Below are 16,057 nucleotides of genomic sequence, written 5' to 3' on the forward strand. Positions count from 1 at the left end.
ACTCCATGACAAATGGATCAGTCTAAAGAGTGGTCTCCACTGGAAAACCTCAGGCTCTGTACTTGATCCCTCCCAGGAAAGTTGGCAACCAGGCTAGGTGTGGACACGGTCATTGTCACCCTCCATTTGTGGTGAGTGAAGAGTAGAGGAGGGAGTGGAGGTTGGAAGGAATACATTTCCCCACAAAACAGCAAATTCAAGGTTAGAAAGCAGAACTGGAATCTGAAGTCAAAAGAATTATCAGGTGAGCATTGGCAAAAAGAACTAGAAGGTTTGGAGGTGGATCCTGGTAATATTCTAGGAGGCCATGAATGCAGAATAAGAGAGGGTTGCAAAGCCAGGCTAGAGGTTAGGGAAGGAGCTAGGAGGTGCAGAGCAGGTTCCTACAGCATGAGGGCAAAACTGGCAAGCTTATCACATGATGGAGTTAAAATGGACTGCGAATTCACTGAGTGAGCAAATTAGGATCCCAAAAGATCTCATTAGATTGGAACCATAGGCGAAATCTAACGACATGAAATTTAACATAGACTAATCTAAAATCCCATTCTTACTGCCCAAACCTAATTTTGTAGATACGGGACAGGCCACACAAAAAGCAAAAGATTGGTGGAAAACAACCAAACAAGTGTTGGGGTCTTGACTGACTAAGAATTCCCCTATGAATCCTAAATGTGATGGGAGACTGTGTGCTAAGCTTCCCTGGTAGAAGTGTAACTTCTAACATGAGGGAGGTGGTCCTTCTCAAGGTTGTCCTCCTGAGCAGTATCTTCCAAATGTTCTCCCATCGTAGCACTCAGAGAAAATGACAACATGGGCTGCTCCTGGCCAGAGAAGATCAGCCAGGTTCTCCCGCCAGCCCAGAGGCCAAGGGGATTGATATCTGCACACCTGGAAGTCATCAGGCCATGCTAGAGGCCATAGTACCCTACCCTAGAGATGGAAGTAGGACAATGGCATAGAAAGTTCCAGAGGCCGATTTAAGGAAGATCTTTGTAACAATAGAGCTCTCAGGAGCGAAATGGGCCAAATCCAAAGATCGTGTGTTTGCCCCATCTCTGAAGTACTCAAAGGCCACTTGAGGTGGGCATGAGCATCCAATGGGAATCCCTTCTACCACCTCTTCTTGGCCCTCTGATTTTGCATTAAGTTTGTGGGTTCTTTTGTTTTGCTTAGTTTTGCCCTCATGACAAATCAATGTGCTAGGCAGGACATTTTCTCCCTATTCACATTTTGAAACAGGAAACTGGGGCTAGCAGGGACAAATCCAAGACTAGAATTTAGATCTACAAACTTCAACTCTTTTTCTTGTTTACTATATCACCGTGCCTAGCTGTACATTTCTGTGAAATTTGGGTGCAGTTGTCAGTTCTTCCAGTGAATAAGGAAGTCACTGCCTTTAATAAAGTAAGATGATATGTTACTCGTATTCACTGTGTGTCTAGTTCTAAATTTGAGTCACAGCTCAATAAATGTGTCCAAATTGTGCTGTTAAATATTAGGTGAAGCGTATTGTCTTCAGTTGTTCTTTGACACAAGTTAACTAGTGTCACTAAATCTGTAGGAAGGTTCAAAAAATCCTGATTAGTACAGATTTTTAAAATATTTTTTTAAGTAAGAATAAAAATATAACTACAATACAGAAGATAGGGAAAATAGAGAAAAGATTTAAAAGTCTTTTATGATCTTGCCACTTAATTGCCGTCACTGTTAGCATTTTGGAATATTTCCAAGTACCCTTTCTTTTTTGCCCACATGTATCTTTGTAATCTCTTTGATTTGGCATTACTTGGCAAGTGGTTTTTTTATGCTATTACGTGGCCTCCATAATTGTCATATTTAGTGCCACGTAGTACATATCATCTCATATTCTGAGACATTTCCCCTCTTTGCAATCTTAACTCTCTTTTGATTTTGCTTTACATTTAAAAAGAAAAAAGATTTTATCCCCACTACATTTTAAAAGTCTAGAAGGACAGACACTTCTGTAGCATTGACAGTGGTTATATGGGAAGGAAGGAATTGTTGATAATACAGGGTTATTTTCATATTCATTATATTTTTTAGTATGTTGTAGATATTTTACCAGAAGTATGCATTACTTCTAATAGAGACTTTAAAAATCTATAGAATATGAAGTAAAGACTCAGTCACTACAAACTGAACACTTGTGTGCTCCTGCCCTGTCTGTAGCTGACACTAAAGGGACCACGGACACTGTTGCATCCAGTACAAGGAAATCAATAGACCCTGTGGTAGCTTGATTCACTTAACTTCAAGAGCCATTATCATCAAGTGTCTTGTGAGGGCTGTGTGTGTGTGTGTGTGTCTGTGCGTCTAGCCATAAAATATCATTTTCCATGTTTATTATGCCTATATCCTCATAGATGAAGATTTCATGAGCAAAAAACCCATTTATTTTCTAGCTTACTGCAAATGTGGTTTCAGTTATAGAAATCATAAAAATATAAAGATCTAAAAGTACCTAGTGGTTCACAAAACGCTTGTGAGACTGTGTGTCTACTCACTTCCTTACTCAGTTTCAAACCCTGCTCTTCTCCTTAAAAACCAGTTCATTACTTTCTCTCCTATTCCCTCCATGTGAAGGAATCCTAACTAATGATGATCCTTAAAGTTTTTCTAAGTAATTCTTACCTTAAAATGGTTCTTTTGGATTCCGCTCAGACTGCCTCTCTGAGACATCTGAGTCCTTGTTGTCTAAAGGAACGATTCTGAACAAGGTGTTCTCACGATGTTCTACTCTGTCCGTTGGCAAGAGAGAACAGGCCTATACCGGGCGTGAGGAATCGGGTTCTCACTACGGGCCAGCCCCTGCTGGTCACGAGACCTCGACACATCTCCCCTCCCTGCCTCACCACCTCTTCTGTAAAGCAAGGCCCCAAGTGAAATGACACACAGGAGGTTCCACGCTGAGAAATAGTGGCAAAATTCAGAGACTGTGATTCATTTACTTCTTAGGCCTATGCATAGGACTCCAGCTCATTGTTCTGAGGCCGGTCTGTACAGTCAAACGGCCCAGTTTTTACCAGCCCAGCCAGTAAAGCTGTGTGACCCTGAGCAAGTTTCTTAACCATTCTGTGCCTTGATTTTTCATCTATAAAATAGAAACAATATTTGTATTTACTTAACTGTATTATGGAGAATTTTAAGTGAAATAATACATGTAAAGCATTTAGAACAGTGCGTGGTATATACAATTAACATTAGTTGTTATCTGGAACTTCCTTTGTTCTCTTGTAAAAAACAATGCACCATACAAACACAAAACAAAATTTTCCTTTGAGAGCATTTGAGTCAATGAACAATTACCTTCTACCCTGGTTTTCCTTCTGCCTCTCAGAACCATTTTCTTCTGTACTCTGGATCCTCCTAACTTCTAGCTACCAAGACGCCCCAAGGATCACAGCTGCCGAACCCAGCTCTTCACCCGTCTCATTCCTTCTGCCGTCACCCTCTGGGAGGATGGGAGCTTAGCCAAAGACCAATACTGTATGATCTCACTTATATGTGGACTCTAAAAAAAACAAAAACAAGCAAACTCATAGAAAAAGATCAGACTTGTGGTTACCAGAGGTGGAGGGGAGGAGGAGGCGGAATTGGAGGAAAGTTGTCAAAAGGTACAAACTTCCAGATATACGATAAGTAAGTACCAGGGATGTAATGCGCAACATGGTGACTACAGCTAACCCCGTCGTACGATGTACAGGAAAGTTGTTAAGAGAGTAAATCCTCAGTTCTCATCACAAGGAGAAAATCTTTTTCCTTTTTTCTTTTTTTCTTTTTATTTTATCTGCATGAGAAGGTGGATGTTAGCTGAACCTATTGTGGTAATCATTTCACGATATACGTAAATCAAACCATCGTGCTGTACGCCTTAAACCTATACAGTGATGTATGTCGATGACTTCTCAATAAAACTGGGAAAACACAATAAATCACTTGGTTAGGTGGAACTGATACATAATCATGGATGTTTTAAAACCAGCTCTATACTACTGTTCTATGTCTTTAGTCCATACTGCTTATAGATAGCTGGTACTAAGATAATTTGCTGTAACTCATCATAGCATTTATTTATTTTTGAATGGATTATTCTTTTTTTACATGTATTTGTCTTTTATCTCCAATAAAGGTGTCAGCTCCTTGGGGGGAAAGAAAAGAAAGGACACTGTGGTGGAGGGAGAGGGTAAGCTCAAAGGTTAAACTCTTGGGAAGCAGCTGGGAAGTAGAAAATTTGTGAAGTTTTGCCATATGTGTAAACCTGTGAAATCATCACCACAATCAGGATAATGAGTATACCCACCATCCCTAAAATTTTCTCATACTCCTTTGTAGTTCATCCCTCCTGCCTCTCCCGGGCCACCGCTGATCTGCCTTTCTGTTACGATTGATTAGCTTTTATTTTCTAGAAATTGATATGAATAGAATCATACCGTATCTACTCTTTCTGTATGTCTTTTTTCACTCTGCATAATTATTTTAAGATTCATCTATGCTGTAGTATGTGTCAATTGTTGCTTCCTTTTTATTGTTGAGTAGTATTCCGTTGTGTGGATATATCACCGTTTGCTTATCAATTCAATTATTGATGGGCATTTGAGTAGTTTCCAGTATGGAGCTATTACAGGCGAAGCTGCTTTGAACATTTACGTACAAGTCTTTGTGGGCTTTTATTTCTCTTGGGTCAATACTTTGGCGTCAAACGTCTGAATCAGATGATAGGTGTATTTGGAACTCTTTTGGAAACTCCCAAATTGTTTCCCAGAGTGGTTGTACCGTTTCATATGCCCAGGAGCAGTCCTTGAGTGTTCCATTTCCTCCACATTCTCACCAATGTTTTGTATGCTTAGTCTTTTAAATTTTAGGCATTCTAACAGATATTTCCCTAAGAACTAATGATTTTGAGTATCCTTTTATGTGCTTATTTCTTATCCATATATCTTCTTTGATGAAGCATCTGTTTAAATCTCTTGCCCATTTTTCAACTGGAGTGTTTGTTTTCTTAATGCATCTTGAGATTCTTCATATATTCTACGTACAAGTCCTTTATCAGATATAAGATTTGTAAATGTTTTCTGTGGCTTGTCTTTCCATTCTCTTGAATGTCTTTAGAAGAGCACAAGATTTTTCATTCTGATGAAGACCAATTTATCAATTTTTTTCTTTTATGGATTGTGCTTTTGGTTATATGTGAGATATATTTGCTTAACCCAAGAACACCATCATCAATGTATTCTCTTAAGTTTTCTTCTAGAAGTTTTATAATTTTAGGTTTTACATTTAGTTCTATAATCCATTTTGAGACAATTTTTGTAGATGGTGTGAAATATGGATCAAAGTTTTCGTGTGTGTGTGCTTTCATTTTGCAGATGGATGTCCGATTGTTCCAGTACTGTTTGTCAAAAAAACCATCCTGTCTCCATTGCCTTTTGAACCTTTGTTAGAAATCAGTTGTCCATATATGTGTACCTGTATTTTTGGACTGTCTATTCTGTTCCGTTGATCTATTTGTCTTTATACCAACATCATACTGCCTTGATCATTGTAGCTTTATGATAAATCTTTAAAACAGGCAGTTTAGGGTCCTGCTAGTGGCATAGTAATTAAGTTCACATGCTCTGCTTCAGTGACCTGGGGTTTGCAGGTTCAGATCCCGGACAGGGACCTGCACGTTGTTCATCAAGCCATGCTGTGGCGATGTCCCATGTAAAAAGTAGAGGAAGATAGGCAGAGATGTTAGCTCAGGGCCAATCTTCCTCAGCAAAAAAACAACAGCAAAAAAAAAAAACAGGCAATTTATGACAGGGCAATAAGAAAAGACACTGGTGAGTGGGACGGGAGATGAAGTTCAAAGGTTAAGCTCTTGGGAAACAACTAGTTTTTGTTCCTCCTCCTAGCCTGTGTGTGTATATGTGCATAGATCAGGATGACAAGAGATTTTCACATATTGAGGTATATGGGATAGCTATTCTGGGTCAAAACTGATTCGGCTTGAACTAAAGAAGCCTGACTTATGGCCTATAAAATATACATTGTACATCTGCTTTAACCATTAAAGTAAAGAATGTATTAAACATTATCTCAAAGTAAAAGGATGCACTATTTTAAGATGAGAATGCATACTTCTCCTCCTACGCCCACCAGTATTGGGAATGCTTGCATTAGTACTCCTGGAGATAAATTCCCTTTCCCAGATATCAGAGTCATGTTGACCTGCTAATTTGCAACTGAATACCTCTTTGAAGCTTTGACGAATATGTATCCTGGGTGTATCTGGTGTATGTTCTTTGCTATAAAAATGTATAAGACTGTACTGAAAACCATGCTTCTTTAGAATGCTTTCTTCCTTTGTGGGGACTGCCTACCCAGATTATAATCCTCAAGCCTGGCTCAAGTAAAGGTTCCCTCCTCTCCACATCCTCTCCAACACATGTTGTTTCCTGTCTTGTTAATTATAGCCATTCTGACGGGCGTGAGGTGATATCTCATTGTAGTTTTGATTTGCATTTCCCTGATTGATAGTTAGTGATTTTGAACATCTTTTCATGTGTCTGTTGGCCATCTGTATATCTTCTTTGGAGAAATGTCTGTTCAGGTCTTTTGCCCATTTTTTAATTGGGTTGGTAGTTTTTTTGTTGTTGAGATGCATGAGTTCTTTATATATTTTGGAGATTAAGCCCTTATCAGAAGTATGGTTTGCAAATATCTTCTCCCAATTGTTAGGTTGTCTTTTCGTTTTGTTGATGGTTTCCTTTGCTGTGCAGAAGCTTTTTAGTCTGATGTAGTCCCATTTGTTTATTTTTTCTATTGTTTCTCTTGCCCGGTCAGACGTGGTGTTTGAAAAGATGTTGCTAAGACCAATGTCGAAGAGCGTACTGCCTAGGTTTTCTTCTACAAGTTTCACAGTTTCAGGTCTTACATTCAAGTCTTTAATCCATTTGGAGTTAATTTTTGTGTATGGTGTAAGGTAAGGGTCTACTTTCATTTTTTTGCATATGGCTATCCAGTTTTCCCAACACCATTTGTTGAAGAGACTTTCTTTTCCCCATTGTATGTTCTTGGTTCCTTTGTCAAAGATTAGCTGTCCATAGATGTGTGGGTTTATTTCTGGGCTTTCGATTCTATTCCATTGATCTGTGTGTCTGTTTTTGTGCCAGTACCATGGTGTTTTGGTTCCTATAGCTTTGTAGTATATTTTGAAATCAGGGAGTGTGATACCTCCAGCTTTGTTCTTTTTTCTCAGGATTCCTTTAGCTATTCGGGGTCTTTTGTTGTTCCATATAAATTTTAGGATTCTTTGTTCTATTTCTGTGAAAAATGTTGTTGGAACTTTGATAGGGATTGCATGAATCTATAAATGGCTTTAGGAAGTATGGACATCTTAACTATGTTAATTCTTCCAATCCAAGAGCACGGAATATCTTTCCATTTCTTTGTGTCTTCTTCAATTTCTTTCAGAAATGTTTTATAGTTTTCGGTGTACAGATCTTTCACCTCTTTAGTTAAGTTTATTCCTAGGTATTTTATTCTTTTTGTTGCCATTGTAAATGGGATGGTATTCTTAATTTCTCTTTCTGCTACTTCGTTGTTAGTGTACAGAAATGCAACTGATTTTTGTATGTTGATTTTGTATCCTGCAACTTTACCATATTCGTTTATTACTTCTAAAAGTTCTCTGGTGGATTCTTTAGGGTTTTCTATATATAAAATCATGTCATCTGCAAATAGTGACAGTTTCACTTCTTCCTTTCCAATTTGGATCCTTTTTATTTCTTTCTCTTGCCTGATTGCTCTGGCTAGGACTTCCAGTACTATGTTAAACAGGAGTGGTGACAGTGGTCATCCTTGTCTGGTTCCTGCTCTTAGAGGGATGTCTTTCAGTTTTTCACCATTGAGGATGATATTAGCTGTGGGTTTCTCATATATGGTCTTTATTATGTTGAGGTACTTTCCTTCTATACCCATTTTATTCAGAGTTTTTATCATAAATGGATGCTGTATCTTGTCAAACGCTTTCTCTGCATCTATTGAGATGATCATGTGATTTTTATTCTTCATTTTATTAATGTGGTGTATTACGTTGATTGATTGGCGAATGTTAAACCATCCCTGTATCCCTCGAATAAATCCCACTTGATCATGGTGTATAATCTTTTTAACGTATTGTTGTATGCGATTTGCTAGTATTTTGTTGAAGATTTTTGCATTGATGTTCATCAGTAATATTGGCCTGTAATTTTCTTTTTTGTGTGTGTTGTCCTTGTCTGGTTTTGTTATCAGGGTAATGTCAGCTTCATAGAATGAGTTAGGGAGCTGGCCCCCCTCCTCAATTTTTGGAAGAGTTTGAGAAGGATAGGTATTAAGTCTTCTTTGAATGTTTGGTAGAATTCACCAGGGAAGCCGTCTGGTCCTGGACTTTTATTTTTGGAGAGGTTTGTGATTACTGTTTCGATCTCCTTACTGGTGATTTGTCTATTCAAATTCTCTACTTCTTCTTGATCCAGTGTTGGAAGGTTGTATGATTCTAAGAATTTATCCATTTCTTCCAGATTGTCGAATTGGTTCGCATATAGCTTTTCATAGTAGTCTCTTATAATCTTTTGTATTTCTGAGGTGTCTGTTGTAACCTCTCCTCTTTCATTTCTGATTTTACTTATTTGTGCCTTCTCTCTTTTTTTCTTGGTGAGTCTAGCTAAAGGTTTGTCAATTTTGTTGATCTTTTCAAAGAACCAGCTCTTGGTTTTATTAATTTTTTTCTATTGTTTTTTTGGTCTCTATTTCATTTATTTCTGCTCTGATTTTTATTATTTCCCTTCTTCTACTGATTTTGGGCTTGGTTTGTTCTTCTTTTTCCAGTTCCTTTAGGCGCATTGTTAGATTGTTTATTTGAGATTTTTCTTGTTTGTTGAGATAGGCCTGTATTGCTATAAACTTCCCTCTTAGAACTGCTTTTGCTGTATCCCATAAATTCTGGCATGTCGTATTTTCATTTTCATTTGTCTCCAGGTATTTTTTGATTTCTTCTCTGATTTCTTCATTAACCCAGTCGTTGTTCAGAGCATTTTGTTTAATCTCCACGTATTTGTGGCTTTTCTTATTTTCTTCCTATAGTTGATTTCTAGTTTCATACCGTTGTGGTCAGAAAAGATACTTGGTATTATTTCAATCTTCTTAAATTTATGGAGACTTGTTTTGTGGCCTAATATGTGATCAATCCTGGAGAATATTCCATGTGCATTTGAAAAGAACGTGTATTCTTCGGTTTTTGGATGGAACGCTCTGTATATATCTACTAGGTCCATCTGTTCTAGTGTGTCGTTTAAGGCCAATGTCTCCTTATTGATCTTCTGTTTGGATGATCTATCCGTTGGTGTAAGTGGAGTGTTAAAATCCCCTACTATTATTGTGTTACTGTCTATTTCTCTTTTTATGTCTGTTAATAATTGCTTTATATATTTAGGTGCACCTACATTGGGTGCGTAGATATTGACAACTGTTATATCCTCTTGTTGAATTGTTCCCTTGATCATTATGTAACGCCCTTCTTTGTCTCTTTTTACAGTGTTTGTTTTAAAGTCTGTTTTGTCTGATATGAGTACTGCTACCCCAGCTTTCTTTTCATTGCCATTTGCGTGGAGTATCTTTTTCCATCCCTTCACTTTCAGTTTGTGAGTGTCTTTAGGTCTGAAGTGTGTCTCTTGTATGCAGCATATATATAGGTCTTGTTGTTTTATCCAATCAGCCACCCTATGCCTTTGAATTGGAGCATTTAGTCCATTGACCTTTAAAGTAGCTATTGATAAGTATGTACTTACTGCCATTTTTTAACTTTTTTTTTCTCAGTGTTTTAGTAGTCCTTCTCTGTTCCCTTCTCCTTCTATACAGAATTGATGGTCTCTTTAGTTTGACCTCTGTCTGAAAGCTCTACTCTTTAACTCCCCTCCTCCTTCATTTTATGTTTTTGATACATATCTAACCTCTTTTTTGTGCATTTGTATCCATTACCCTCTTATCATGGAAATAGATAATTTTCCCTATTTGTGGTCTTCTCTTTTCCCCTTAAATCAGTCCCTTTAACATTTCTTGTAGCACTGGTTTCTTGGTGACAAACTCCTTTAATTTTTGCTTGTCTGGGAAAATTTTGATCTCTCCTTCCATTTTGAATGATAACCTTGCTGGGTAGAGTATTCTTGGCTGTAAGTTTTTTCCTTTTAGCACTTTAAATATATCGTGCCACTCTCTTCTAGCCTGTAAGGTTTCTACTGAGAAGTCAGCTGATAGCCTTATGGGGTTTCCTTTGTATGTAACTTGACATTCTCTTGCGGCTTTTAGGATTCTCTCTTTATCTTTAATTCTGGACACTTTGATTATGATGTGTCTTGGTGTGGGCCTCTTTTGGTTTATCTTGTTTGGGGCTCTCTGTGCTTCCTGTACCTGGATGTCTGTTTCCTTCCTTAGGTTAGGGAAGTTTTCATCTATTATTTCTTGAAAAAGATTCTCTGCCCCCTTGTCTCGCTCTTCTCCTTCCCGGATGCCTATAACACGGATGTTAGTGTGCTTGATGTTGTCCCAGAGGTCCCTTAGACTGTCCTCACTCTTTTTAATTCTTTTCTCTTTTACCTGTTCAGCTTTGGTAATTTCTTCTAGTCTTTCGTCCAGCTCACAGATCCCTTCTTCTGTATCCTCTACTCTGCTTTTGAGTCTCTCTAATGAATTTTTCATTTCCAGTATTGTATTCTTCATTTCTGATTGGTTCTTTTTTATATCTTCCATTTCTTTGTTGACATTCTCACTGAGTTCATCTATTCTTCTCCCCATATCAGTGAGCATCCTTAACACTCTTAGTTTGAACTCTCTGTCAGGTAGGTTGCTCATTTCTGTTTCACTTAGTTCCTTTTCTGGGGTTTTGTCCTGTTCCCTTACTTGGAGTGTATTCCTTTGCCTCCTCATTTTGCCTCTTTCCCTGTGCTTGTGTCTACGTATTAGGTAGGTCAGCTATGTCTCCTGCTCTTGGATAGGTGACCTTATGTAAGTGATGCCTTAGGAGGCTTCCAGTGTGCTTCCCTCAGTTCTCAATGTTCCAGGGGTGACCCCTATGTGGGCTACGCGTGTCCTTCTGTTGTGGCCTGTTTGCTCTACCTGTAGGCGCCCAGGGAGGCCGAGTTATGCTCCTGGCCAGCTGTTGTAATGCTCAGCTGCCTGTAGTTGTTGTGGGCCCTTCAGTCTCTTTATCAGGTGTGGGGAGCCCCAGCACAGTTGGCTGCAAGTTCTAATACCACATTTGTGTTGCAGTATTTCTTTTAAGTGAGTAGGCCCCCAGCATGGCAGGTTGTTAGGCTCAGGGCCTTACAATTGCTGTAAGCCTCTAGCCTATTCAGTCTCTTGTCAGCTCTCTGAGGATTGCAGCTGGGTGGGGCTGGCCTCAGGCACAGGAGCACCCAATTGTTTCAGGCTTTGGAAGGTGGGGCAAACCCCCTCTGTGGGTCTTTGAGAAGCACAAGTCTTCTGCAGCTGACAAACCCTGCCGCCCACAGGTCCACACACACAGTCAACACAGTCCTGCCCTGTGTGAGCACCCCGACCTCCCCAAGTGGACCCAGTCTCTCCACGGCGGAAGCCCCACACACTCCGCCACCGCCCCACACTCTCCACCAGCTCCTTGTGCACACCCTGCCCCACTCAAGTTGGCTCAGTTGCCAGGCTGCAGAAAATCCAGTCACCAATCTATGCCAGTCCACAAGTTGCCTGAGGGCTTGTTGTTGGGTGGGGCCAGTCTCTAGGGTGGGCTGCCTGCCCTGGCTGAGTTGGATTAAATCGGTGCTCTAGCGGGTGGGGCAGACCCTGGGCTAGCAGGCCTCAGGGAGGACTCCAATGGTGTCTGTGTCAGCACGCTCACACCAGGCCACAACAATGGCTGCCGCCAATGTCCCAGTCCCTGGAGAGGTCTCACCCCTCACCGAGATGCACTCAGGGCCTATCAGGTGAGTCTCTTGTCACCAAAGCACTGTGCACCTTTCTTTCTGGTGATTTTAGGATGCTTTCGGAAATGGGTGAGTTTGCGCGCGGGCCCTTTAAGAGCTGGTTTTAGTTTCTTTGTGAACCGGGTTTTCTGGGAGTACTCTCCAATGTTTTAGCAGCAGGCAAAGTCAGATATTATGCCGCTGGTCTCGATTGTGCTGGGTCCACAAAATGCCCACAGCGGGGGCGCTCCCTGGCTCACTGCCCCGCTCCTCCAAGGAGGGCTGCGTACCTGTGAGCTGCTCCCGGCGGTCGTGACGCTGGCGGCTTGTGAAGGCGGCGTTTTCCTCTCCAGAAGGGAGTCTCTGCTTCTTCTACCTCAGTTAGGATTGTCCGTTGTTGCAGGAGTTCCTCTTATCCAGTTTTCACTTCTGTCTCAGGGGTAATTTTTCCACGAGTAGTTGTAAATTGGCTGTGTCCACAGGAGGAGGTGAGTTCAGAGTCTGCCTACGCCGCCATCTTGACTCCGCCTCTGCTAAGCTCATTCTTATCAAAGCTGAAAACCAAGTAAAACTAGAAGTTATCCTTTGTAAGAGACATTTACATTTATAAGAGAAATCTCCATTTGTAACAGTTATCTCCCTCTCTTTACCTGGAAGAAGGGGGGATGACCTTATCTCTAGAAACTTTTATCAGTGTGGAAGGCAAGGACTTAAATCTGCATATTAACTTCTTGTTTACTGTGCTTTTCTGGTAATCTCCCACAGCTGACTGCCCCCACCTCCAACATCCTCCTTTGTCTTTACCCGAATATGCTATTTAAAGATCAGAACCTCCACCATTTGTCAAGTTACTCAGTTTCCCTGGTCTCTCCCATGTATACATGTTATAAAGCTTTGTTTGATTTTCTCCTGCTATTCCATCTCATGTCAATTTAATTTGTAGCCCAGCCAGAAAGGACCCAGAGTGGGTAGAGGATCGTCTTTCTCCCCTTCAGTTTGGCAACTTGGGTGGGATAAAAATTCACTGGCTGGACACTCTTCACTCCTGGACTATTGCAGCTAAGAGGTCCTGGACCCCTGGCAAGAGCCAGCAGGAAGTAAGTGTTCTTACCACGTCAGTCTCCCAGATCTCTTCCTGCAGGGTCCAGCGGAAGTGAAAGTGATGAGTTTTTTTCCTTTTCTAAATTTAGATTAGCAGGAGAAAATATTGGTGAAGCTAGCTTCTTAGACTCAGTGACTCTAGGATCTGGTTGGGTACTCATTGGTTAATTGATCCTTTTCCTCCCAGAAATAGTCGCTATTTTCCCTTGTCTCTGTCTTTTTTTCTTTTGTCTTGTTCTATGTCTTGAGAGCTTGGTTTTGTGACCTTTCTGGTCTCCACCACCCGGAGGATGTATGTACCGAACATGCATCTTGGCGGCCAGTCGTGTGTGTCCGGCCAGGGGTTCTGGGACACACTCTTTGTCTGGCTGTGCCTGCTCTCGGGGGTTTGCCGTAAGGGCTCCTATTTGCTTTCATAAGGGGCCTTTGTCATCTCAACCCTTGTTGCTTGTTGTGCTTTCTTATTTTTAAGGGTGAATTCTCTTGATCTCTTTTGGGGACACCTCTTGCGTCCATAGTTAAAGCTTTGGTATGAGTCACTGGTAAGATCTGACTCATCAGTGTGGCCAGACAATGGATCATTTAAATTGGGAAAACCTCTAAATTGGGGAAAAAATTGTGAGAGCTCTCATTGTAATTATTTTATTGGTACCTAAGAAAAGGCCAAATTAAAAAAAATGGGAACAAAAATGACTAGCCTTAAGGCCCTGACTCAGGTTACAATTAAAGTGAGAAAATGTAAAAGTGTAAGTGTTGATAAGATTATAAAGGTTAGAATGTTTCAGCTAATTTTATATGAAGAGGTTATATCAACTTCGCCTGAGTATGTTTTAAAATGTCTAACTAGGAGTGCTTCCCCTATCCAAAACTATAAGACCAAGATCTGTTGATAAAGTACATTGTCTTGAAAGTTTTAGAACATACAGATCTTTAATTCACCTCTTAAGTTAAAATTTTCCCTGATATTAAAAAAAAAAAAAAAAAGAGCAATTGGAAAAAATGTAGCTGGAAGGGTAGGTCAACTTCTTTGTCATTCAAAATGTAATCCAGTTCTTTGGGGAATTGTAAGCAACTGTCTTTGTCTTACAAATCTCTGCAAGGCCAAAGGTATGGCTCTAGAAAGCAATTCAAAGTTCATTTGCTGATCCCAAAGCCTCCCCTCCAAACTCCAGAGACTTAAGCAGTGCTTAACAAAAGGAATATCTAGCCCATCCCAGATTCCTAAAACTGAAAGAAAGAAAAAAAATATGGGAAAAGAAGCTTTTTCAGATGCAAACTGCTAAAATTTTTAACAGAGGCTGTAAAATCTTTGTTGCATCTGTCTGTTGTTTTTGTGTGTGTCTGTATGTATGTTACATGTGTATGATATTTTACCTTCAGATGGTATAGCCAAAATTAAGAGCTCTGTTCAATTGGCTTCAAGTAAGCGCTTACATGTCTTTCAAGTTAACATGATATGAAATAATCTTTGGTAAATGAAAGCTTGTTTAAATTTGTTAGTTTGATTAACATAGACATGTCCTCAGAGGTATCAGCATTGGATATAATGCAGACATGCCGTCTGGGTTTACTAGTGAGATAAGCTCATGTTACCCCTGTTACAAATTTGTCAGCAAAATAATAGCTTTAAAATGATAGCTAATTTCGTCCCATGTCTCATCACATTTTCTTGGGTAATCTAAACATAATTGTTGGGAACAAATGCTTTAGATGTAAGTGATTTAGAGTTTATAGATAAACTTTTAGCAATAATTATAGTTTGTGACGTGTGCTTAAAATAACTTACAAAATCTCTTTGGAACTGGAACTGGAACTGGAACTGGAACTGGAACTGGAAACTTTGAAGTTTTCCTAGGTTAAATTAAATTAAATGATAAAAAAAAATCATTGAGTATTCAGATCATTTTCAAATAAGATAAGATATTAGACATTGATTGTTAAATATAGGTTTTTCTACTTTTGGCTTATTACAGAAAAACTAAAAGGTGTTTTGGGTCTATTGGTAAACATGTACTGTGTTTTATTAAGATTGTACTATTATGAAAAGTGTTTAAGTTTGTCAAACCACAGAATGTTAATGTAAAAGAAAGTTTATAACTGCTTACTTAGTTTTTACTTAAAAATTAAGTTTTCGGGCCAGCCCCGTGGCTTAGCGGTTAAGTGCTCGCGCTCTGCTACTGGCGGCCCAGGTTCGGATCCCCGGCACGCACCGATGCACCGCTTCTCCGGCCGTGCTGAGGCCACATCCCACATACAGCAACTAGAAGGATGTGCAACTATGACATACAACTATCTATTGGGGCTGTGGGGAAAAAAAGGAGGAGGATTGGCAATAGATGTTAGCTCAGAGCCAGTCTTCCTCAGCAAAAAGAGGAGGATTAGCACGGATGTTAGCTCAGGACTGATCTTCCTCACAAAAAAACAAAATTAAGTTTTCTAGGGTTAAAATTCTAATATATGATAAAAGCTACTAAAAATTAAGGAAAATATGTTTGTATTCAAGGAAAGTAAGATATATTTTCAGTAAAGAAGATATAAATAATGGAAATATTTTTGTTTATTAAGAAAGAAAAATTTGTCCTAAAGTACTTGGAGGGAAGAAAGGAAGGCATGGGACAAATTCTGAATGTAAAAAAAAAATGACAGAAAGTTTGTGAAAGTAAAATCCTGAGGAGTTTTATGCATGGTCAAGTTGGCTAAGATTAAACTAAATCCAATTAAGTAAATGAGTTTTAATGTCAAAAGTAAGCTGGTGCAAAATTAAAATTTGGTCTTCTTTCTCTTAAAAGGATAATTTTCTTGAACTTGATAAAGAAGTTATAAAAAGTTTTTCTTTACCTTTGAGTAAGTCTACCTAAAAGAAAGAAAAACTATGTTTTGTTAAAATAATTTCCTATGTTCAGAGAGACTGAGGTCTCTCTATTAAGATTTTTTTGACTGTTTTAACTCTCTGTTTGCCCTTGACTGTTTATGTT

The 16,057-nt window shown here is 39.4% G+C and overlaps 1 protein-coding gene and 1 long non-coding RNA gene across 4 annotated transcripts in view; both read right to left on the reverse strand.

Annotated features, from left to right (window-relative positions):
• IL1R1 (interleukin 1 receptor type 1) overlaps window positions 1-3,389 on the reverse strand; it is an 87,189-nt gene extending 83,800 nt beyond the window's left edge. The window contains exon 1 of one of the 2 annotated variants that reach the window (XM_058534391.1): window positions 3,331-3,389. The gene's annotated coding sequence lies outside the window, so the exon portion shown is untranslated. Of the gene's footprint in view, window positions 1-2,655; window positions 3,159-3,330 lie in introns of those variants that run through there. The other variant, XM_058534392.1, reaches the window with a different exon arrangement.
• Window positions 3,390-3,391: 2 nt separating this feature from the next.
• LOC131399853 (uncharacterized) overlaps window positions 3,392-16,057 on the reverse strand; it is a 49,730-nt gene continuing 37,064 nt past the window's right edge. For both annotated transcript variants that reach the window (XR_009217252.1, XR_009217253.1), the window contains exons 2-3: window positions 12,272-12,535; window positions 3,392-3,535 (exon numbers count right to left, since the gene is read on the reverse strand). This is a non-coding gene — a long non-coding RNA (uncharacterized LOC131399853). The remainder of the gene's footprint in view (window positions 3,536-12,271; window positions 12,536-16,057) is intronic.

Source organism: Diceros bicornis, chromosome 40, assembly GCF_020826845.1.
Source record: "Diceros bicornis minor isolate mBicDic1 chromosome 40, mDicBic1.mat.cur, whole genome shotgun sequence".
Lineage (NCBI taxonomy): Eukaryota > Metazoa > Chordata > Mammalia > Perissodactyla > Rhinocerotidae > Diceros > Diceros bicornis.